Source organism: Corvus brachyrhynchos, unplaced genomic scaffold, assembly GCF_000691975.1.
Source record: "Corvus brachyrhynchos isolate BGI_N302 unplaced genomic scaffold, ASM69197v1 scaffold98, whole genome shotgun sequence".
Classification (NCBI taxonomy): Eukaryota; Metazoa; Chordata; class Aves; order Passeriformes; family Corvidae; genus Corvus; species Corvus brachyrhynchos.
The window spans coordinates 86,556-112,140 of NW_008239762.1; the positions used below are offsets into that span (position 1 = coordinate 86,556).

The window sequence follows — 25,585 nt, forward strand, 5'->3', positions numbered from 1 at the left end:
CTTTCCCTTCTAGCATTTCCTCCAGGCTGGATTCAAACAAAACCACTCATGCATCGAAACAAAAAGATACTTGAAAGACATTCATTATCTGTTCCCTTCTTCCAAAGCACTTCCAGCTTTCTATGTAGGTGCGGGTACCATTTTACAGGTATACTTTTCCTCTTAGGACACGTGATGCCTCAGCTACATCTCTGTCCCTTACCGGATCGGAAGCGCTCATCCCTCGAGTTAGTGGATCGGGATTTCTGCTGTTTTGATACTGCAGCAGTGGCTTGGGAAGAGCCGGACACTCTGTTCTCTGCTTGCAGGGATGGATCCACACCTGAAACACAGTTTCATTTTAGTACAAACTCAGCTTTGCAAATATAACATCATGCTCCCCATGACCACCCTCAACACTTACTCACAAGTTCAACTGGTGCAAGACAGTAGCTTTAGAAACAGCTCATCTTCTACCTGTATTTTAATTCAATTTAATCTATGCCCATTTAACACAGCAATACTCAGAAGATTCACATTTTACAAAAATGCTGCAATTCTCTAATAAAACCTTTGTAGATATTAAGGCAGAATTACTATCAGCTTCAGCTGTCTAAAAGCTCCTGCTGTAGTCTAGGTTGGCTGCGTGCTTCGTATACTCCTGAAATGATGACAGACCTTCCCAGCCCCATAGAGGGTAACAAAAATAAGAGGAACTGAACCATTCTCTAGCTGTTTGCTCTGCACCTGATTAGAACAGCACTCTAGATAACCTAGAGCAGTTGCTTATGTTTAGGCTGGCTAATGTTCAAGAAGATGAATCTCAATTTTACATTGTAGCACAACAGGAAGAAAAATCAAGGGGGTGGACAGTAGCCATTAAATATCTACTATCACTTCCTGGTCCCCGAAATGAGGAGACTCCCTGCTGGCTCTTGATCCATCAAAGACTACATAAATTTGGACTAGGAACTTCCATTTGCAATTTTTTTACAAACTTATACATGTAATGTAAAAATTCTAATGCAGTTGGAAGGGTTTTTGCACAATCCTAATACAAAATTAGCTTAGTGCTGTATTTTAAAATAAACTTTCTTCAGCCACGTAAGACCTGCTGCATCAAGTTCACTATATTTACTCAGCCCTTGTACCACACAGGGCCGAGTATATCTTTCATTTCACTCCTTCCTTCCCTTAAAGAGCTTCTGCTTTCCTACCTGCCCCCAAGTCTTTTGAAAATAACAAGTTTTGGAAACAACGTATTTGAAAACCACATTCTCAAAATGCAAATATTTACTGAAAGCAGCTCCCACTGAACTGAAGACATCATTCCAGAGGAATCTGGGCCAGTTCCTTTGCAAGCAAAGATCTTACTTTAACAAGTATGAAAAGGTTCCTCTCTCTCTCTCATGGGGTTTCTGTTCCGTCCCCTTTGTTACAAAGTGAGTACCAGGAAAGAAATTGGCAATTACTAACAAATCTAGCAATTATAAGACATTTTAATGAAGACCTTTCAGTAAGATACAGTCTTTACATTAGGAGTGTAATTGGATTAAGTATCCCAGTTCTACCTCAATTGATGAACAAGAACTTTCAAATACTCTATTTAAATACAATATCCTTAGGGAAGGTGTTTTATCATCTTCAGGACAAGACAAGTTACTATATACCAGCTTTCTTGGGTATGTGTTAAGACCTTTGGATGAATGCACTCCATAATCCCCTTCCCATCCCCTTTGCAGCTAACAGTGAATGCCTCTGGATGTTGAAAAGGCAACCTTGAGCTAGACATGGGTTGGGGGGGTGTGTGTGTGTGTGTGTGTGTGTGTGTGTGTCTGTGGGAAAAATGAGGCTAAATAATAGAAAAACAAAGGAACATTTAATAAATCACACAGATCTAAGTTTTTAGAAATTAGTCCAACTCCAGAGATATGCTCCTCTCTTTTACAATCTGTGATAAAGAACGAACACATTTTCACCTAGTTTTTCCTATTTTCCAAAAGTAAAGCCTTTAAAGCAGATGACAGAATATCTAACATCAACTGCATTTTCCAATGGGATAAATGGAGACAGCCCAGCAAAGAAACTAAAGTGTCCTCAATGGAGCAGAACAGAACATGTGCTTACCAATATACAGACCTAACATTCCTTGAAACACTTAAGCAGAATTCTGTTTGTAAGAGAAAAACAAATGTCACCTTCCAACTGAATTGATTCAACAGATCTGATAGAGTGGTGAAAACACTACAGAATTCTATTCCACATTTCATTTGAACACAAGTTTTCTATAACCACAGTTCAACAGTCATGGGGGATTTGTTGATCTGGAAACAATAAACAACAACTTTAGATTTTGTTAAAAAGATTGAGGCAAGTCATCTCCTTAAGCCTGAGCCAAGCAAACAGCCAACGCAAAGGGATAACACGGTAACTATGATGGTACAAAAGAGAACAGGCAGCTGGGCTGGGAGGGTCCCTCAACTAAAACTGCTTGTGAAATTTTCAGAAAACAGCTTATCTACATAATTTTGGCGTGATCTTGTTAAAAGAAACCTTGGGCGAAAAAGATAACAAAAGAAAACCAGAAGGGTTTTTTTGTGTGCCATTTCTTTTCCTCCAGGAGAGTTGTTAGTTGTAAGCAGAAAAATAGATTGCTGTTCTTCCCAATTCCTTACTCTTCCCATTTGCAGTCTTGTAGTAACTACAGAGCCTTGAGATCAGGACTTGTAAGAGCCTCTTTTCCACTTTGTGATCCCCTGTGAGAGGAAAATAATCTGGATAATGAGCTAACTGTGTATAATCCATCAGCAGATGACAACCTGCATGTGGGATGTCCTGAGTCACATGCAATCCCAGCACTGCTGTTTGGCCACACCAGTACTGGGGGCAGGAGGAGCAGGGAAGAAGTAACCACATATAACAATAGGAGTGGCATGACCAACTCCAAAACCAGAACACTCTCCTCCTCCCAAGACTAAGATCATTTTTTTGTGAATCAGAGTTATTGTGATGAAGTATGTATCAATGATTCTCACAAGTTTCCTTTAAATTAGGATGAAGTATGAAATCCTTGGCACTGTTAGACACCACAACTCAGTTTCTTCAGATTAAGTCTCCCTTCTTGCTTTCTCAAAGAAGGTTTCATATCCTAGTGCAAAAATACAACCAATGAATCTGAAAAACATCATTTTTTGGTAAAAATAGTAAGGTAGTGCATCTGACTCTTAGGCTACACAACTGTGCGCCAGTAAAATCGTTCCACAAGCTTGGTGAGTTTGTTCATTTATTCTCCTAGTACGCAAATCACTAACTTAGCCTTCAGCAAAAGCAGATGCGTAATTAGGCTACACAAACTTCCACTCACACCAAAGCCTTTACAAAATAACATGTGAAAAGACATATACTAAAGGCACTTGATCCACTACCACTGCATCTTGTCCGTTTTTAACTTACCCAAAGCTAGCAAGAATGAAGTCATCTTAAAGAGGCTGCTTGTTCCAACTAACTGAACAATTTGCTTCTACAGAATGAAATTAAAGCTAATATTTGAATTATTACTGTATTTGTCCATCCACAAGCACTGGAGAATCAAGACTAATACTGGCATTTCTAGCCATTTTCATTTTTACAAGCAAAAATGATTTTACTATAAGAGCAGTGAAGAGGTGCCAGGACCAGAAGATTCTCTGCTGGCATCACTGGGGAGGATGCACAGCTAAAGACATCAGGTAGGTAAAGATCAGATTTTCAAAACATAATGTATTAAAGAGCTCTGTAGAGAGGAGAGGGGAAGAGGGAGGCCAAAGAAGAAACTCCAGACTCTTTGTACATTATCAAATCTTTCTGCAGCTATTGAACTGAGTCTGTAAATAAGAAAGGAACAAATGACAGCAGCCAGGTTCAAAGCACAAAAAGACAGGAAAAGGGGTATGACAAGGTGGAAAATCCAAAAAGTGGAGGTCTGGCTCTGGGTCAATTACTGACTATCCAGTCCTCACTCATGTTCACAGTTCAATGTTACCATTCTTTACTGTCATAACCCATCCTAGAACATATTACCTGCTGTACACACTTTTGTCTTCAAGATCCAAAACGAAGTATTCACACCTTCCAGATCAGAGGGACTGAATAAGGGTCTACCCAATGTAATTTATTACCCAGAATAAGGTATTAGAAGTTCAAGAGATTAAAAATAATAATGATAACAAAAGGCATCATACACATGCACTGTTTGACAGTCTTCCATGATTCTGTAACATTCTCCTCTACTCAAGGAAGTAAATTCCAGCTCATAAGCTTCCACTTGAAGCCTATGAAACTATTTTAAGGGCATTAACACTTTCCATTCAAGGAAGCATAAAACAGCAGCAAAGAATACAAAAGCATAGAATACACTTGTTATAAATTCAATGAACCAAATACAAGCCAGGATTTGGATCCAACTCAGAGAATCCAAACACTGACTAAACCATCTCAAAGAAAATTCCCACAAGCAAGAGACACACTTATTTAGACACTATGACAGACTGGTAAGCAGAAGACCTACCTGGCATTAGCTAGAACTTTAATTTCTCAAAATAATAGTCCATTTTAAGCAGCAGTTCAAGAGGTGCTTCACAAGCAGCCCAGCACTCCTAATGCAAAAGGATGTACACTGAATTTCATGAAAAGGCACAGAATTGCAATCTCTTGATCTTTGGAGAAACTGTGAGCAATGAAGCTATAAACTGCTTTTTCAACTTGCCCATGTGAACACATTACATTTTCACATACCTCATTCAAACCAATTACACCAAGATCCAACCAAATTAGCCAATTAAAATTTGGACGTACTTTGATCATAGCTGTTATACCCATAGTATAAAGTAGGAGTTTTAACCCCATAGCATCAAGAAAGGTACTTACATGTTTTTCCTATAAACTATCAGAAACTATAAAGCTTTTGTAGACTCCAAGACACCAGAGTAAGTTGCACACTCCTTAAAATGGAACTAGAGGTACAAAGTGCTATAGGGCATGTAAAACTCATCCCACTCTAACTGAATGAATGGCTGAAGTACCCACAAAGAAGTAAAAACAAAAATCACAGTTATACAGAATCACAGAGCAATCCAGGTTGAAGGGACCTTGACGATCACCTGGTCCAGCCAGGAATAGAAAGTATATTATTCCTGGCAGCAGCAGAAACATTTTTCAGAGACATAAAACTATGAAAACGTAAGAAAAATAGAAGTATGGGACATGCCAGCCTCAATGAAAACTAGAGGAGGTTCTATCATCATTTTCCTTTAAAATGAAAATTTGAAAATAGTAACATTTCAATTTTGCTGGAGCAGAAGCACTAAGAAAGAAAAGAGAAGAAAACAATAAAAGAAAAAAAATTTAATTAGAGTGGAATCACTCTGACACCAGAGGAGAAATGAAGTCACTCACCAAGGTGTTTATCTAGCACTAACTAAATCTAGTGAAATAATTTCCAAGGACTGCTCTGTAAAGCAGCACCAGGACACTAACTGCAGTTGCAACCTTACACAGCAGAAGAGGCAACTTAAAAATAACCAGTAACACTGTAAAAAGATCAGTAAGAAATCAGGATAATCAGGAAACAACTATCACAAGGCAAGAGTTTTATTTGAGGTGTTAGGAAGCTTAAGACCATCACCTGCCCATCAGGACAGGATACTCACTGTAAATGCTATATTTTATCATTATTTCTGAATGTTTTTACACTCCAGCTCTACCCAGATTCAAAATCACCCTCTGCCATGTATCTGATGTTATCCATCACTCAGAAGCTTCACCATGCAGCATGCCTGGTTGCCTACAGATATAATTAATTATTTCCTCAGAGTTTTATCTGTAATTTGCATGCAGAGGTTGACTGAGGAAACCAATTACTGACTGTTAAATATTACTTCATTAAAATAATTAATTACTGTTTAATGCTTGCTATTACTCAACACTTGTTTTTGATTTTGCACAGTGCATTTGGTTGGACCAGTGAAAAATAACTCATTCTAGTTAGTATTTCCACATAACTACACAGTTTTATGGTTGTAAGCAAAATCTTTACATTTCCACTAATTCTTCATCAATGCAGATTTAGAATTTTAGAACACAAAACAATCTACAAGAATGAGACTCTTGAATCACAAGATGTTCTGCTTAATTTTCCTGCTAATTGACAATATGCTTTGCAGCCACTTCTGTCTTGCTCACCAAACCCTCTGCAGGGTTGTTTAACACTGTCTGGGTAACGATCTGGCTCCCCACAGATTCAGCTACAGAGTGCAGCAAAACACAGCCCAACCCATTTTACATGGTATTGAAAGAGCAGGAGCTTACACATGATCAGTTTGTAGGTGGCAGTTGATGAGGTGTAACATAGAAAGTTAAACTTCCAGAAATCAAACCTATGAGCATGCAAGTACACTTGTAAGACATAAAGCTGTAAAAAGACAGGGGTCCTGGGGATGGTCAAATCATAGAGTAAGAACTCATCAAATGTAAAATGCTGACATTCATCAGTCTGCAAAACCTTGATGGATAATGAACCTTATGAATCCTACCAGGAATGCTGCAATTAAATTGTTAATGATAAAAAAATTTCTGCACGCTCAAAGCCTTTGGGACTCCCACACACTATTCTGAGCCATGCTGAAGCTGTGTCAATTAAGCAAATTCCAAGCTAGAACTGGGTTAATGGAACATATGTCAGGAAACTGAAACAGGCAGTTAGCTTCATGTTTTAAGCAAATTTTATCTTTTTGCCAGACCATCATTCTTTGTGCTCAGAGGCAGACAGCCTATTCATTTTTTTTAGCGTATTAAAGCTAGATTCCTGTCAGCTTAATGCTAAACTAGGCAGAATCGTAAAAAACAAAAATCAGGTAATCTGGTATTGCTTAGAAAATGTGGTATCAAGCAAGTAGGACAAACCACAGGATTCACTGACTCATTAAACTATTGCTTAAGGCGATTAGCGAAAATATGGCTGAACAAGGAGAAAAATCTTTAAGCAGCTGAAAATCTAAACTTACTTTAACAAGTATGGCAGACCAAATACTGGAGTTGTCTAAGCTATGTTTGAGACCTCAGTACTTGAATATTTGCGCAAACAGCCTTCTGAGAGCTGAGAAGAAAAAAATATAAAGTAAAACTCCACTGCCAATAGAAAGGAGTGAAGGCAGAGTAAATCAAAGGTGATCAGAGATTAAACAAGAGACAGAAATCCAAAGACATGACTTTCTAATCAAAGTGCATTGACAGAATATTTCTAATAATTGTAAATGCTCAGCCAAAATCCATACCTTGCCTGGTCTCAGAATCTTTAACTAAGCTGAGTTAGAGGACAGGGTACTTTGAACAGAAAACTGAGACAGTTCTTTCCAGAAAAATGGCGTAAGGAGGAGAAGATGTGGCAGGTGAGGCTAGAGCTTGCTGCTGACTGTCAAAGTCATCCTAAAAATCCAAACTGCTTCTTTGCAAGGAATGAGCCATTTTAAAGAGATGAGTTTGGTTCTGCTTGGCCTACAGAGATTATAAATTTGCTAAGGGAAAACTTACATCTGTTCTTAAAAAAAAACCCAAACCCAAATAAAAACCAAAGCCACAAAAAAGAAACCTTTGCTAAGAACCCGCATGATGAAACATCAGATAACATTCTGACTGTTCAACACTGTCTCAGTTTACAGTGCCTCATTATTGCTTCCACTCACCTTGGTTTTCTTCTCATTTTTCCTTATCTTAAAATCTGTCAAGATACGGAAAATTGGGGGATTATAGAATACCAAAGCTCAGTGGCAGCAGAACAGCCCTAACCCTGAGTGATTTCAGTGTCCTAGTAAAAAAATAAATTAAAAAAAAGTTGGGCACTTGGGGTTTTGGCTGTGGATGATGAATTCTGATAATAACCAGCTTCAGAAATAATAGTTTATAATAAAAAAGTCAGTACTTTGAAGAAACAGAGAGGGTGAGGAGGTGTGTGGAAATGGGGTGAGGCACAGGGCGAATGCAAAAAACCAGCACATTAAAGCATGAGAGTGATGGCTACTGAGCATTTTCATCGAATGAAAGCAGCCAACTTGCTTTTAGTAATAACTCATTTCTAAAGTTATCTTAAAGTCTCAGATGCAGGTGTCAAACTGAAGTTTGCTGACAAAAATGTTACCATTTAACATTTTATATAAAACTATATAAAAAAAACCCCTGTATTTCAGGCTTTTACATTGCTCTGCACTTCTCTGTGACAGCCATTTCCCACTGCTGGTTAGATGCCATACCACACACTATTATAATTCATCCAGTCTATTTAGTGAGAACTTTTCCATTTTGTATTTTCACAGATTTGGCACAAAAGTGTAACTTCCATGCAGTTTCTCACCTTGAATTAGTGGTATGTACCGTGCTAATAGCTTTGCCCTCTTCTTTTCATATCCTTTCTGAGTGATGTCTCCTAAAGAAAAGAAGAAATAAATACATGTTGTTTGGAAATTCTACATTTAAATCTTTGCATCAAGCACATTCCGTCAGCAACATTCACATTCTGTCAGGTGAAAGAGTTTAACAAAGCAAACTATGCAGGGAAAAACCAACCAAAAAAAGGCATTAATTATATATTTGGATTCGGTCTACCTCTGTCCAGGTAGAACACCTTTTACTCAGTCAGATTTTACACAGAAAAGTTCTTACTCTGTATTTTAAAATGATTCTCAAGTACTTTCCTTAATCCATAAGGGCGGCATCTAATTTTTTGCTTAATATTCTCCATTTCCTCAAATATCCACCTCACCCCTGTATCAGAGAACACTAACAGACACAAAGACACTTCATTCTACCATCCCCAACCTTCATCTAAGTGAATATGCATCATTTAAAGCTATTGACACTCCACCAAAACAAGCAATGGGAGTTCAAAGACATTGTTCAAAACAGGTAAGAAAAACAAATGCACATCCTGGAGTGCTTCAATTATTGCAGGTATTTCAAAATGCAATCCGCCTCTTTTTCTTCATAAACCCATGTAAATATTATATATAAAATTTGGACACAAGACAGAAATTACCATTTTTCTTGAGCAGAAAAAAAATTAGTAGAAGAAATACACAGAAATATAATATATCTATATATCTATCTATCTATATATATATATATAAAATTATTATATCAAAATGAGAACGAGATCAAAGCAAAACAAAGCATCACAAATACCCAAGCACATTTGTCTGCCTAGGAATAGATGGACAAAATGACAAACTACACTTTTTGTGAAAAAAGGAAAAGGATATCAGAAGAGATGCATAATTTTCAGTTATGGAGAAAAAAAAAAACCTGTCCAACAGACAAGCAGCATCAGTAAGAAGAACAGGTTTTTTTAAAACCAGAAGTAATTTGTAAGATTAAAGCTCAGCAAATTCTTTAAGGATCAAAACTGTGCCTTACACAAATGTGCTGTACTGTAAGCTTAGTGAAGACATCAATTTTCACAGCTTCATAAATGCTCCACATAATCATTATCCCAACCCTTTGCACAGTTCAGCCTCTGCCAGGTACCACCCAGCTGCACAGGTAAGCCATGGAAGCATTGATCAAAAGGCAAGGTTGAACAGAGTGTCCCATTTAAACCAGAGTACTTCACATGCTGGCATCTTGCTGCACTTGGAAATTCTTTGATTTTGCTTGAATGCTGACTTGAAGGACTTTCCTTGAATGAGGTTAAGCAAAGGACAAAGTCAAAAGCATCTCTGTCACCTTCTGCAGTGCCACGGCAGGTTAGGCTGTGCTGCCCAGCCAAGCTGGGCTTTGTTCCTTTCTCCAAAGCCTGGGGGTGGGCTCTTCCTGACAACTGCTCCCCCCTTGCCCCCAGAGCCTCAGGGGGATTAACCCATCATATGGGCTTTTTGTGATCCCTCATTTCTTCCAAAAAGAGCCGCTTTGCCACATCTGGTATGCCAGGGCCACAGCTGCTGTCATTTAGCCTCACTTTCTCCTGCGTTACTGGATTACACAAAAGCAATCTGAGGTTCCTCGGCCTCCGCAAAGCAGCTGGGAAGCCTGCATAAAGCCAGACACTGGGCTGAGCTGTTAGAGCTCTGTTTGGAAGAGATCTTTACTTGAAATATCTGAAGTATTGTAAAATATATATTGTAAAATATGTCAGAGGTGCCAAGAAAATTAATCTAGACAGAGATGAAAGTGTTAGCATTTCTTAAAATGACCTATAAAAATGTATTCATCATTAGTGCACATAAGAATCTGTCAGGTAGTTACCCTCATTCTGCCCAGGCATGGTTCTATTCCACCATGTTAGCACTAGACCTAACAAAATTTTAATGCCAAATTCACTAAATAGAGCTGAGAATGGATCTGTGAGAGCCTGGCACTTGCTAAAGATATGGAAATGGCTCCTGGTCCCCAGTTTGCAGAGGTCAAGAGCAGAGACATTTCTAAATGAGCCAACTGTGCATTAAACGTGGATGAACCTAACCACTGGATCAGCTCTGCAAGATGAAACCTTTAAGAACTGCACTGTTTGGTAAGCACAGTCACAATTGCAGGTCCATCACCTTGGCAAATCACTGCAGAAAGCTTTGCCAGTTCCTTCAGGATAAAGTCAAGAGCATGAACATTGGCTTCTGCCTGCAGAGGTGGCTCCTGGGTGGTTTGGAAAGGCAGGCAACTTCCAGTCTAAAACAAAATTCACATGTCATCTGTGGAAGTATTTAAAGCACATCCCCTGTGTTTCTGGGATAGGCTGTCACTGTATTTGAAAAGTTGGTGGAGGTGGAAGAATCAATTCAGCAGACATCATTGCTAATTCTACGTCTTACACAACTTTGTTTAAAAAAGTCCCTGAAGATGAACCAAAGATCAAAATACATATCTTTTAAGATAAACTATAAAACCATTGGAAAATATGGCAGAAGATTAATAAAAAAAGGCAGAAATTAAAAAGTCTAAAGAAAACTGGAAGTTGTTTAGGACATAATTTCTCCATTGCACACCTGTGAGCTTCAAGCTGGGACACACACAGGTGTGCCACCAAAAGATTCTGCCCATGACAGTTCACAATCATTTTTACTTAACCCACAAGCTTTAATCACCACCTAAATTTGGGAACCAGACCAACTCCTCCAAACTTACTACTAGTACCTATTCCAAGCCGTGGTTACTTGTTACATGTTCTCCCAGACACTACACTGGTGTAAATCAGGCAAAAAGCCAAACTGATCAACAGGCAATAAAGGAACTAAAAGATGAAAATTATTACTTGAAATTAAAGAAAGTTTTGGATCTCCAAACTATACAGCTATCAACACTTGCTGCCATCCCTGAGATATGGGCTCTGGTAGGTCTGTGCCTACCACATCTGGTAGGTCGACTGATATCTTAATTTAGTTTGCATATGATGAGCTAAGTGAAGTGTGAAAACATCTTGATTGGAATCTTTCATATTACAGGAATCTATTTAAAATGGAAATGACATCTGATCATTTCATATGGTGATGCATTTGACTAAACCATTAGAAATCCTATTTCAAAGATCCTATTTGAAACATCCTGAGAGCATCACAATGCCTTTGAAACAGTATTAGAAGTTTAGCAAGACTTCACTGAAAATGTATGTTACCAGTAATTCTTAATTTGCAGCAGGACTTGCATCCCTTTGAGGGAATTTAAGTTATCAAAGCACAAAACCTGTCTGGTGTAAAAGTGGCAGCATGGAGATCTACAACTATATAAATACAGAATTTCATTAAACTTTTGCACATACAACAGAATCATTTAAACACCAAGTTCTAGACACTAAGCAAATACTGACTAGCTATTTGTATGTATCTTAATGATAGAAAGGGAAGGAATTTGACCAATATGTTAATACCAAAAGATTTGTCTTCCACTTAGTTCACAATTACACAGTGGGACTATATTTTACAATACCATTAATTGCCTAATCAATTATAGAAGGCATTATCAAAACGAATAAATTTAGTTTAATCGAGCCATTAGAAATTTTGCAATTGGCAAAGCAATGCAAAGTAACATTTAGAATAAGAAAATTTGAAATTAGAATAAGAAAATTCTGATATTTACATATCAGCTTTTCACATTGAAGTTTCAAAGCAGTTGCAGGACAAAGGCACCACTTATATTTTACAACTTTAAAAAGCCAAGGTGGGTGAATCCTACAGTTCAGAGAGGATGTGCAAAGTCAGTGCATTCCAGGTCATTCTGTTTTGTACAACCCACACTTGTGAACTGTGTGTGTATGTAGGGAGAAGCAAAAACTGCTCCTTTTAAACTCTGGAACTGCCTGGTTTAAACACTTATTTGCTTCATCTGCCAGGAGTCAGCATTTGACAGCACAAAAGAAGGTTAAATAACTGGATCACAAAAGCAGCCTTAGCAGCAGTTTCTCAGTTAAGCCGAATGAATGAATTGTTCTTCCACTGCTGCAGTAAATCCTTAAGCTTGGTCCACAGGGAGACAGGAAAAGCTCCAACTCTACCACTTCCCTTCTATGCTGTTGGAACTCCCTGCAGAACACAGACACAGACTGACAGATGCCAGCTATATGTACACCTGCGGGTGAACAACATCTATCACACCAAGTATCGCTCCCAGTTCTCATTATGATGGAGATCAGTAACGTTGCCATCCCCTTTAAAAAGCTGAGGAAAGCTACACGCATGGGGAGGAAGGAATGAGAATCCTCTGGCCCATAGGGAATGTACTGTCTACTTCCACAAAAGCCAACAAAAGAAGTTGGAAAAAACCAGACTAGGATTGGTCAGGAAGATCAACGGACAGGATCTTTTAAAATTCAAGCCAAAAATTATACTCTGACATAGTTATTTTAGTAAGATTCCAAAGTGAAAAGCTTTAGAAAGAATGGTGTATACATGCAATGTGTTCCCCATCACGAAAATGCTATTTCAAAACAACCAAAATCTCAGTGTACTATAGAAATGAAAACACTCAGAGTTTCTGTTTGTCACTTCCTAGATACATCAAGGATAAAATACCAAAGTAGAATAACTGTCTGACATGTAGTAACCAACCACTATAATGAATGAGGCCAGAAATAATTGCCTGAACCAAGTCATTCTATGGTATCCCCAAAAAATTCCATGAAAACTGCCCCCAAAGATGCAAATCTAGAAACAACCAGGTATGGGGAAATCATAAAGAAAAGCCTTTACAAAGCAAAGTTTCTTTTCCTTTCACATCCTTCACAGACTCATTATATATGGCATAGTGATTAATTAACACAACGAAGATACTTCAGACTATTAAACTGGCATGAAGCTTTATTTTTATGGTGTGTTTTTGGATGCCAGCAACATCGATTTTTTTTTCTCCTCCCTCCACTAATATGCCAGAAGTTTTATCCCATCAGCCACAGATATTTTACAGGCAACAGCACTTCATATTTACTACTTGCAAAAAGCTCATATTCAAACTTTGGTAGCAACCACAAAGATCACAGTAAAGGTGCCATTTAGGCATGGTGCACCATGCTAAAGACTGAAGCAGCCTGATTCAAAAATCCATGACCATGGAAATACCTAACTCATTTATGAGACCATGAAAATGATTGAAAAACCCACCAGCAAACCCCAAAACACTCAAACAGCAGCACAACATTCAAAATTCATAAAGTATGTTAAAAACATACAAAGAGAAGGCGTGTAACCAGCAGTGTCTACTCCATACACAAGTTATTTCAATTTGTAAACTATGAAGCTTTTTCAATGGATTTCTAGGTCTCGGTTTCAGGTTTGATTAGTTTCCTGACACGTCATTACCATGCCCTCACATGCACTGTAAAACCATGCTTTTAGAGAAAAGATTTACAGCTAATCTTGAAATAACTGGGGTCAGGGGGTGTGACTACTGGGCAAAATTTTATGGTAAATGCAGACACATTGACTTCTTAAAATAAAATGCTAGCATATCTAAAAAAAAAATCAGCTTCATCAGTATTCATGTTAAAGCTACATAAATAACAAAATATAATTTTACTAAGAAATCAGACCTCACTAATATATTGGATGCACACAGGTCATCTGACATGATCACAAAGAATCAGATGAATCATTCAGAGATCCTGGCTGACCTACAGAATGATAAACTGGAAAAAAAAAAGAAACCAGCTGAATTATTCACAGAAGGAGGCAGCAAAGCAAGCCAGCTGGTGCAGACAAACACCCTCTCATGGCAGGAGAAAAAAACCATCAATCCATATTAGCACCAGAACAGTTCAGTGCTTGCACACTTGGGAAGCCCCAGCATGGGTCCCTGTGGTGGCTAAACTTATTTACAATTTATTTCCAGTTGCAACACTAGTTATTTAAGTGTATTTTCTGATGCACTGGAGCTCTCCCTGAACAGCAAGAACAAAACATTGGCAACAAAATGTAGAGCAAGGAGGTTGGAGCAGATGACTCGCTGTGGTCCCTTCCAACCTGGCCCATTCTGTGATTCTGTGGTTTCTGACAACTGCACCTTTTTCGTTGTTTATCTGGTTAAAAACAGCCAGAGGAAAGCCAGGTTTGGTATCTGCAGTCTCAGATGCTCAAGCCCCCAGCCAGCACCTGTTTGAGGTTGAATATAACACGCTGGTCCCAGGTTGCTGCCAAGGCAGGGGCTCATCAGCGGTATTTTCTGTAAAGTAAGGTTTGTTAAAACCTTACTTGTGAAATGCATCTTTATCACAACAAAGCATTGAACACAAGAATAATTTTTGAATTGGCTTTTTAAGAACAAAGCATGTTAGGAAGAAAAGGTGAACCAACTCCAGTACAAACCAAACATGTTTCTATAATGTCCCAGGCAGTGATACGCATAATCAACAGCCTGAAAAATACTCTTTTGCAGTAAAATATCCTTAGTTACCAACATTAATGATGATCTGGAAGAGACAGGTTGGCAGTACCTTAATCTTTGCAATTGTTGTTTCCCAAAATATGCATATGGATACGGATTCCATCCTGCATCTTTTGGTCCTGTATCCACATATTTGATGGCATTGCCTCTAAATGTCCTTACCAAGCTATTTGGTTATTTACCTTTACTAATCCTACTGTAAGATAAGAAGTATTTGATTGTTAATTGCATAAGAAATATAAAGTGCCTTTAACTGGACCAAACCTGAGAAATCTACTAAAAATGCTGCCATTTGGGAGGGGGTCACATTTATAGACTCAGAAAATGGTTTGGATAGAAGGAACCTTAAAGCTCATCTAGTTTCAATGCCCTTCTATGGTCAGGCACACCTTCCACTAAACCAGGTGATTAATTACAATTTATAGTTATTACAGAATGAGTGTTATAATACCCACTATTACCAAAAGATTATAATTTACAATTACGATGGTATAATTAATATAATTTATAATTCCCTTGTTAAGGTCATATCATGCAACTGTTTTTCAATTAATTCATAGTGACTTCTAGTATTTCCAGCTTCTTACTATCACATCACTAACTCCAACACCTCTATGTTTTTCCAGGATTCCCCCATGGGAGTTATTCGCAGAAGATTTTGGTCCATGCAAAAAAGCTGGATTTTCAAGTCTTCCCTAGTCACACAGACCTACCTCCTCCTGTCCTAGGATATGCTCATCTATTTCCTGCCAAATTACACCTCTTCTTTTTTGGTGGCCCATTTCTTACTTTTTTGAGTCTGGGAAACAGACAGGAGACAGAAAAATACAGTAAAGTTTTCAAAAAATCTGGACTAGAACAACCATGAATGTCAGACAGGCAACTCACTTCAGAGGTTTTCCTTTTCCTTCTCTAATGTGTGATCTCTCCATGTCCACACCATAGAGATTCATCGAGGGCTCAGCTCAAATCTGGTGTGCAGCTTTGGTGCTGTCATTAATGCCAATGCTGTTGCAAGATCACTTAAATGTGCTGAAAACTGTCCATCGTAACAGTGGCTGAGTAGGGGTGAAGCAGCAGAACTGTGAGAAACACAGGCAGGGAGGCAAAGGGCGTGGATACATGAGGCAGGATGGCAATGGGAAGACAGGGACCTGCTCCCTTTTGGATGCCCCAAAAACAACTGCTGAGGACACATTCTGCACCAGGCCCCTCAAAAACCCACAACACAAAAAGCTTCAATTAAACAAAAAGTTTCAACAAAACCTAGTTTCAAGGAAGCAACAAAACACCAAAGTTCTTCCACTTGACTCCACACAGTTCTGCCTTCCTCAAGCTCTTCCATTACAAGCAGCTCTTCCCACCACAGCTCCTTAACACTGAGCACTATTAAGTAATTACTAATCACTTAATCACCTGGAATCTCTTCATTAAAATAAAAAGATTGCAAGCAATTCCCTTAAAACAATATTAAGCTACAAACTTTGGAAAGTTCACATATTTGATGCCTTAACAGTGAAGCCCAGTACAAAAAAGCCACCAATGCAATGCTACCCAGTACTAACACACCACTCTGAGTATCCAGAATGCAAGCTTAGACAAACTATTACAATCACAAAGACAAATACAGGACTACAAAAATACCAGATTTAAGCTTATTCATTCAGTCCAACAAAGACCCTCGCGTGCACGTACTGGGAAAATCTACATGGCTACATTTATTTTTCAACAAGACCTGTTTACTCATCCAGTGCACCGAAGAGACATTGTTTAATAAACAGAACCTTGAATAGGTATCTGTTTTGGTTTTTAATTCTTTTGCCAAGAGAGAAAAGGCTTCAGAATGCAGGAGCTCATGAACAGAAGGCCATGGATGAAGGCACAGATTGGCAGTACTTGTGAAGGTGAAGTCACCACCTGTTTCAACTTTTTCATCCTAAACCAGAAAATCCGTACTTGTTTATATTCAAAACAGTCTTATTCAGACATGTCACAGTATGAAAAGTCACCTAATCCTAAATTCAGATTTAGTCTGAGCGTGGATTTATTTCAAATTACCTCCAAGATCACCAGCAGCACCTCTTGCTGGTGCTGAAACCTGATGAAGCAGCAACAACCTGTTGGATGCTTGGGACTAGATGCAGGACAGAAAGCAGGACCACTCAAGAACTTTAAAATTGAACCAAGCCAAAAAAATCCCAAAAAACCCAAAGCCAAGAAGAGAGGCTACTATTCACATGGAAGTCAGTACCTTCAAAGATGTGCTTTCACCTTGTATAAAACTGCATTAAAATAGTCTCAAGATACATGCAGAATCAAGCAAGCTACTGGTAAGTTGATTTTTACTCGATCTCTTGCATTTAAATGGAGGCAACTGGAATGAATATAAAAGTCTCCATACAAGAAACTCATTAGCAATGAAACTGAGTTCAAAGCACAATAGGTTTTGACACTTGTCTCCAAAAGCCTCAGCACTATTGACATTATCCTTCCAAATGCTGTGCTACAGAAGCACTTTCTCAGATGATTGAAAGGTTTTGTTAACAAGCAGCACACTAAACTGCAGTGGTTTATTATTTATTATTAAAAAATTAATTAAACATTAAAATGGCCAGAGCCACTTCAGCAAACCTGTGAGTTTCAAAGGATTATGCTAAAGGGCTGCTTGCTTTTTCCATTTCTTATGGCAGTGACTGTTTCAATTACCAAGACTTAGACAATTTCTGCAATAAATGGAATACACCAGCATTTTTTAAATTTACACCCCAAATCATATTTAAATTGTTTGAGTAATTGGTTTAAACATTCCTGAGACAAAGCCGTTCCTGGTCAGGCATCTACACTACTTTCGACTGGCATAAAGAACTCCCTACATTGCTAACACAGAATATGCAGATACTCTTAGAGTTAAGGATTTCAAATAGCTATAATCAGTCCCTTCATTTTAACTGATGATCAGAAGACACTTTAATGGCTCTGCTGCATTTCATAAACAGCTGTGAATTTTAAATCAATTAAATTCCTGTTAATCTAATGTCCAGAAGCTGCTGATGTGACCTGTACAAATGCTGTTTCACTTCCTCTGCCCATTCATCTGGACCAGGCTTCTCAAGTTCCCCAGTCCTTCTCTCTCCAGTCTTGATTAAGACCTGGAAAAGAAAAAAATCACTTCTCTACCATGACTTCTATGACTTCTATTAATTCATGAGCATTTTGATTTTTATTCCTGGAAAAATTAAGACTCTCCAGCTATCTGGTAAGAGAGCTCTACATCAGTATGTATTTGAACAAGATTTTGCTTTTGGAAATGCAACTCCTTTCCCAAGAACACTGTCTTGGCATACCATTTTTAACAGCTCTATTTTTCAGCCAAAATTCTGCAATTTTAAACTTTCCAATACCTCCAAATTGCAGAGCTTTTCTGATTTTTATATGTGTTTTCCTAGGATGTGCTTTGGTCTTACGAAAACCACTGAATCCCAGTAATCCTATATTCTCTACAGCTGCATGGATAAATCCTCCAGTGCTTCAGAAATTAGACATTCCCCCAGAAGTTTAGCTTCTCTCAGGAACACAGGCATTCTAGTTTTCCTTAATTATCCTGTCAACTTTTCCAGTGTACATGACTTAACCCATAAACCATGGCTTTAAAACACTCTAAACCTGACACAAGTGGATAGTAATTTCAAATTCTTATATATTTCTATTAGATGCTCAAGTGCTCTTTCAACAGCTTGACTGAGTTATTCATACATTTTTAAGGTAATTTTAGCTCCCAAATTCTGAAAGATAACTTTAAAAATTTAAAATTGAAAGCTTTTACAGTTGCTATGGTTCCCTCTCCCCAAGATTCTAGAAAACCCCTAGAATAAGACTGAAATCAAGAAATTCTGTTCATGTCAGCCTAATGCAACATCCCTAAAAAATTCGACAAGTCACTGCAGTTGGGAAAGAAAAAAGTAATTTCAAAGTCAGTAATTCTGCATGCAAATTTTCCTTAAGATCCTGTTATTACTTCCTCTGTTGTGAGCAATAAAAAACCTAACTATGAAAGCCTCTAGTAAAGGCCCTTCCTGCAGAAGCTGGAAATCAGCAATGTTATTAACATGGTGTCAAGATCCAGTAAGATCTACTGAAAAACTAATGGAAGGTTAAAGGCAGTAATGCAACATTCTTCCTTCAAATTACAGATTCTATGTTTATGCCTCACTTTCAACAGCCCTCAGTCAAGGACGTGCTGCTCAGAATCTCTAATAAACTCATGTATTCAAGACTCTCCAGCAGTGCCATGTGAAAGCCCAGACATCAGAAACTTTCTTGAAACACGTAAAAAATTCTGAAGATGAGTCTCAAAGGCGTAACACCAATTCCTATAAAGTTGGCAACTGAATTTCCTTTAAACCTAAGTTTTCCTCAGTCTCAAAATGCAACCCACTGGCATTTACCATGAAACACCAGTGGTTTAATTCCACTAAATACATATTAGTTCACTGTTATTAAAAATGTCTACAAACTGACAAACATGCAGAAGTTACTACACTATCACCAGGTTTATCATCTGAAGGTAGTATATCACCATGATTTTTTGGGGGTTTGGGTAGGGGGGATGGGGTGGGGCAGGTTATCTCCCCTGGTCGCAATGTAAAAAGCATTGTGCTTACAGAAGTATCTCTAATTAAATTAATCCAAACCATGTTTTGCTGAATATACTTTTACTAATTACAAAACAACAACGTTAACTTCAAATGAACTGCTATACCGTCCTACCCCAAAATTAGGCAATGTTCTTTACACAGCATCAGGTAACAATTTTACTGCAGTCAGTCTCCCAAATACAACACCCACTGATGAGGACCACAAATTAAGTTCTCAAGTTTTGCAGCTCATAGCTTCCCTTCTAAAAGGGCACTGAGAACCTATTTCATGTGATGAACACAATTTTGATAACACCAGTACTGCATGAGTAATCAGTCTATCCCACAGTCCCCTTCAATCACCCCAGGGAATTATCTCATTCTGATTCAGAACCTCTTTATTTTGCAGTGTCAAAACATTGCTTGTTTGAACACAGCAAGGCTACCTCTTGTCATGAGTCAGTTTATTGGGCTTTCCAAACTGCACCAGATGCACCAACATGCGATTGAAGCCCTGCAGAGCACAGCTCCAAGTTAAGTATAAAGTGTCTATCAGTTCACTACTTACAAATATTCACTAAAGAAAGGAAAATCTTCCAAAAAACCTTGGGGGTTATTATTAGCGCTGAATACTTTGGACAGAAATGCATAAAACCAAGAAAAGGCTCTTTCCACAGTGAGGAAAAATCTACCTGTTTGTAGCACAATAGTGGCTAAAAGGGCCTAACCCAAAAAGGGAACAACCCAAATAAATGGTACAAGCAACCCTGATACAAGAGCTTGCCCATGGAAGATGCAGCGAGGTGCTGTAGGGCACAGAAAACATGTAATGATCACAAGAACAAGTTGTCAGTTATTAGCTACTCACAAGTTTCTATGTTTAAAATGATTTTTCATTTTCTCCCTCTGGATGCAGACCAGGGAACGCTGGTCCTGCCAGGAAGAAGGATCAGCAATACAGCAGTTATGTAAGTACATACTCAGCCACTGAGTTTGTCAAATCTAATTTATATGGCTTCCATTTTAAATAGAAATACAAGACTATTTATTTCTTACTACTATCTACCATTTTCTGGTTTCACTAAGCATTCTGCTACTCCTCCTCTGCCTCAAACTAGCCTGTAATTACCTCATCCCAACTACCCTGCTACGACTGCAACACAGACTTATCTCACAGTTTAAGACCCATACAGCTTGCTAGGATGAAAGTAACATATACAAGGATTTATACATAGCCATTTTGTAATTTAAAATACGATTTATAATCTTAACAGTAATTTAAGATTAGAATATGGAGCCAAAGCTACAAGCAAATACAGAATATGCGTGTCAATGAAGGTTTTTGTAGTTTTGTGGGGCCGTACCACAAGTTACTTACATTGTAAGTAACAATAAGGTAAAAATCAAATAAAAACCGGTTTCACTGAAAAAGGAAAGGGCAATAACCATAGCGATACCTTTTGCAGATCTTCATCCCATGGTCTCTGGAGCAGCCCCTGCCTCCTGTAAACACCTCTGTTACAGGTATTCCCAGCACCTGAAGTTCTTCTCTCAATTAGCAGAATCTAAACATTTTGAAGGCCACCTGAAAACAACTTCTGCTAGGAAGGGAAGAGACTCATTTGCTAATGGTCAGTCTCAGGCACTGATAAATTGAAAAAATCAAATCAGAGCACTGTCAATATCTGCTAAAACCCAAATCTGAAGAAAACTACAACCTTGCGTTTATTTAGGCAATAGTTGCTGATACATCTAATCCTGGCTTCACAATTGTGAAAAGTCTAGAATCACAGATGTAATTTGCTCCAACCACTAAGTTCACCAGAAGAGTTTCCTGTTTAAAAATACCCATTTCCTTAATATATTCCTTCATCTGTAGCACAATCACACTGGTTGATTACTATAAGTAATGCTTTTAAACAGACTGGTTTATCGAATTATTCATGAAAAATAACCCAAACCCTCTCTAACAAGGAGGCTGTAGATGGAAAGTGAGCACAGGAACAATGCCGACCATCACCTTGACTCCTGCTCAAACTGATATGTCCAGTCACGGTTCTGGATCTGACCACCACAGAATACATTGTTTCTCAGTTTCCCAGACTGCTCAAGGCAGACAAACACATGGCAAAAAAATACATAAACCCACAGCAACCAAACTAATCCTGACCTCACTGGTGTTTCTGTGTACACTGTTAAGTGTAGCCCAGGAGTCAACGGAGACTATGCCGAGTCAAACTGGGAGGACCTCCAGAGTGAAGCTCTTAACATACTTGCACTAGACCAAGGCGGGGGAGGGGAGGTGGGGAAAAAGACCTGTAGGCTCCTGCCAGGAGTGACTCTGGGGTCATCTGCTTGACTGTTACGAAGTTGCAAGGTCATGCACTTTACTATACGGACATCTAACCCAAGGGCAGTAGAAAAAAAGGCAAAGAGCAAGAATGAGCGTCCCCCTTTTAATTCCTACAACATGTACTACACAACCTCAACTAGCTAGTTTATAAAGTTTAAGCTTCTTAGTGATTGTTACTTAGCAAATCAGAGCTCAGGCAAAAAAATTAGAAAAGATGCTCACACCTCAATTTGCTTTTCTCAAATACTGTTTCTGAAAGAAAAATGAAGGGAAAAATCTTTACTGAGCTGCCATCTCTGAAAACAGTGAATATTCTTTGCAAGCTGAAGTAACTCCCACCAAATACAAATGATACACAAACATGAAATGAGAAACTTCAGTAATTTTGTTAGACAACACATAACTGCCAACAAACGTTTTGCCCCAGTGGTCGCAACACCTTTTCCCTAACCCTACCAAACCCTGGGCTTCCACAATATGGCCTGTCTGACATGCTTTCTTTGCAACCTCACATTCTGGCACTTTCTTAACATTTCTTACTCCTTATAATGTAAGGCAGAAATCTCATAATGTGGGACTTCAACAGAATTCTGCCTTAATACACAGGCAGCTGGTACATATGGAGCTGAAGCCCCTCTAGTTATATCCAAACCACGTCCCAACACAGGTTTTCATTTCTCCATAAGCAAATAACTTTTCAAACACTATTTGATAAAATGCTGAGTTGGCTGGTATTTTCCCTGTATCTGATGAATCCCACATCTGTGGGACACAAACATATTGATTATGATTTATGGGTGCTTTCATACTTCAAGTTCTAGGACAAAATGCTGCTACAATCAGCAAGTCCAACGTTTCATTTGAGGCTCGATCCAGGATAGATTGAAGGAACAGCCGTACAGACACAGCCAGATGCTGAATGGTGAATGAAAATGAATGAATTCATTTTGCAGCTAAGCTGAAGTACTGACACCCTCTTTTACTCTTCTGCCCTCAACCCAATCCAGCTCTGAGGCCATCTGGCTATAAGTAGGGAAAAGGAAAAATAAAAACTATTAAAAATTTGAGCCACAGTAAATTATAACAAAAAGCCATAAAAAAAGATGATTTGCCTCTATCTTCATAATATCACAACACCAGCTATTAGTAACTTTTCAGTGTCCATAAATAGCAAATCCTACAGGAGGCAGAATTTTGTCAGACATCACTGGCATCCAGCAGAACTGAACAAAAACTCTCTGCCAGTTGAGGGATGAGGCCCAACTGGCACCAGGTGTTGATATTCTCTTCAAGTTCTTAAAGGGATGTACACGGAGATAATCAAACAGAAACGTCTTGACCTTTAAAAGGTAACAACAGACATAAAAGATTAAGAGCTGCTTCTTTATTCACTGAATTGTAAATTGCAGACACCGGCTACAAGGCACAAGTTTCCACACAGGAAAACAACAACAAAAATCCACAGAAGTTTAAAATCTTTGTGTCCTGTTGAGCACTGCTGGGGAAACAACAGCTTGAGAAAGAACAAAGGTCACAGTAAACCAGTCAGAAAATGATAGAAGGATATGATGATGATTTGGAGGCTTTAATTATTCAGTCACACATTTCAACTTGGTCCCCTGAATTCTGCATTGCAGAAATGCTTTGTTTGACCTTTGCACAGGAAAATCATACACTCAATTTTACTGCACATCATGGTGGGGTAACAGTTGGACTCCATGAGCTCAGAGGTCTTTTCCAGCCTAAACAATTCTATGATCTTTGAATTTGGGTCTGCAATCATCACTTCAAGAAAACTCAGGCAAATACGACACGTTTCCTCAAGAGCTACAAACCTTGTGCCAAGAAACTGTCAAATACTTCGATACTTATTCCAAGGTAAGTCTAAGGGTTCTTAATAACCAAATGACTGTTATGTAATCAAGAGAGACTGACATGTTTCCGTTTGCATACAGGTATATTAAAGTGCGTCTTTCAGTAACAGAACTGGATGATACATCCATAACTCACCTGCATGAAATGTCATCAAGCAGGCACCTTCTTTAGTCCATGAGACGCCATAGCCAATCACATTTCAGAAGAATAGTCTATTCCTTTCAAAAAACCAAGCTAACCCAAAGGAAAAAAATCTCCCCAGCAGCATTTTAACTAGGAAATGGAAAAGAAAAACTCAATTCATGATCTCAAGATTGGCAGAGCTTAATTTAGGTTTAGGGGAACGAAAGGGAGGTAGAACATAGGATAGTGTTCAATGCTAATTTTATAAAGGTCTATTTACTTCATGAACGTGCATTTATAATTTTAAGGGATGCTTATTTTTGCACCTGGAAGAAAATATATTTCCTTTAATTTTCTTAATGTACAGGTTGCCATCATATTCTTGTTCCTCACCAGGTTTTAACTTTCCTTACCAAAGCAACATAGAAAAGAGTAACAAGATTTCTACTCAAACACATGGAAGAGATTAATTTAAACACTTGTTAACTACAGCAGAAATCCAGAAGACAACCAAAAAAAGCCCAAACCACCTAACTGGTTGAGTTTGAAATTCTGCTTTGAAAGGAAGGAAGGTGATGACCTAGCACTCCCAGTTCTCCTGGTTCAGATTCTTCTGTTTCCTCACAGTGATAAAGGTAACGGAATAGTACATTTAGTCCTTTTATCTGCAAGCCTTTAAGTGCATCACCATCACGCTTAAGCTGGAAGCCAGAGCCAGCAAAATAAGACTGGATGTTCTTCTGCAGGTCCTCACTGCTCACAAAATTGTTTCATTAGAAACAGCTAAAGGTAAGAAGTGTAAGGATGCTCTCAGCTGAGACTAGTTACCTTGCTTATCCTCCTATGTTCCAGAAGGCAGGGAAGAAAAAAAGGGAGAGAGGGGCAGCAGAATAATAATGATGGAAAATTAGTATGATGGGGGAGCAGGAAAGAGAGCAAAAGGGAAGGCACATTACAGATGAAAACCATTGCCAATTGTATTGTTCCACTGCAACATTGTTCTAACATGGTTGCTAATATTTTACCTCAACTCAACAAGAGCCCCTTAACCAGCTTCTCATTACCTTCCAAAATAGAGGGGAGAATTAAAAAAATCTCCTCTGATCATCCAGCACATCAGACACGGCAAGAAAAAGAAAATGGGTCAATTTATTTTACCCTCCCAATGCAGAAAGGTTCAGAGGACTCTTGGTACCCAATGTGCGGCCTGAGGGAATTGAGAGGAAAGGGTGAAAAAGAAGTAACAGTTCCTGGGTAACCTATTTTTTGTGTGCTGAATATAGAAGCCTCACTAAGCAGCACCATGTGGTCTAGCCTACCCTGGTTTGGTTAGCACATGGCTGTGGCTCTGGGAAGGGGGAAAGAGGCCAATTGGCAGCGTAGAGGAAAACCAGTCTGGGCTGCTGAAGAATGGCAAGACGTTGCCACTCGGGTAGAGAAGCTACCTGTGAAAGTCTGTCATGCGGATGCCCATAGCTCCAAGAGTCAGGCTAATGAAGAACACCAAAACAACGAACACATAGATGAAGGTGCGAAAATAGAGGTGTCCCAGATAGATCTGGACTGGCAACACCAGGGGGAGTTGTTTCTAGCTCGACAGGCCCATGATGTCTCAGGCCATCAGGGCAGAGATGCCACCTATAAGTGGGCACGAGACCGAGGGGTGGATCTAACCATGGACAGTATCTCCCAGGTTATCCATGATTGTGAGACATGCGCTGCGATCAAGCAG

General features: G+C 38.7%; 1 protein-coding gene across 4 annotated transcripts in view; it reads right to left on the reverse strand.

The window, feature by feature from the left end:
• Window positions 1-25,585, reverse strand: part of DIP2A (disco interacting protein 2 homolog A) — an 82,888-nt gene that overhangs the window by 50,104 nt on the left and 7,199 nt on the right. For 3 of the 4 annotated variants that reach the window (XM_017742768.1, XM_017742767.1, XM_017742771.1), the window contains exons 2-4: window positions 8,363-8,434; window positions 7,020-7,111; window positions 203-322 (exon numbers count right to left, since the gene is read on the reverse strand). The gene's annotated coding sequence lies outside the window, so the exon portion shown is untranslated. The remainder of the gene's footprint in view (window positions 1-202; window positions 323-7,019; window positions 7,112-8,362; window positions 8,435-25,585) is intronic. The other variant, XM_017742770.1, reaches the window with a different exon arrangement.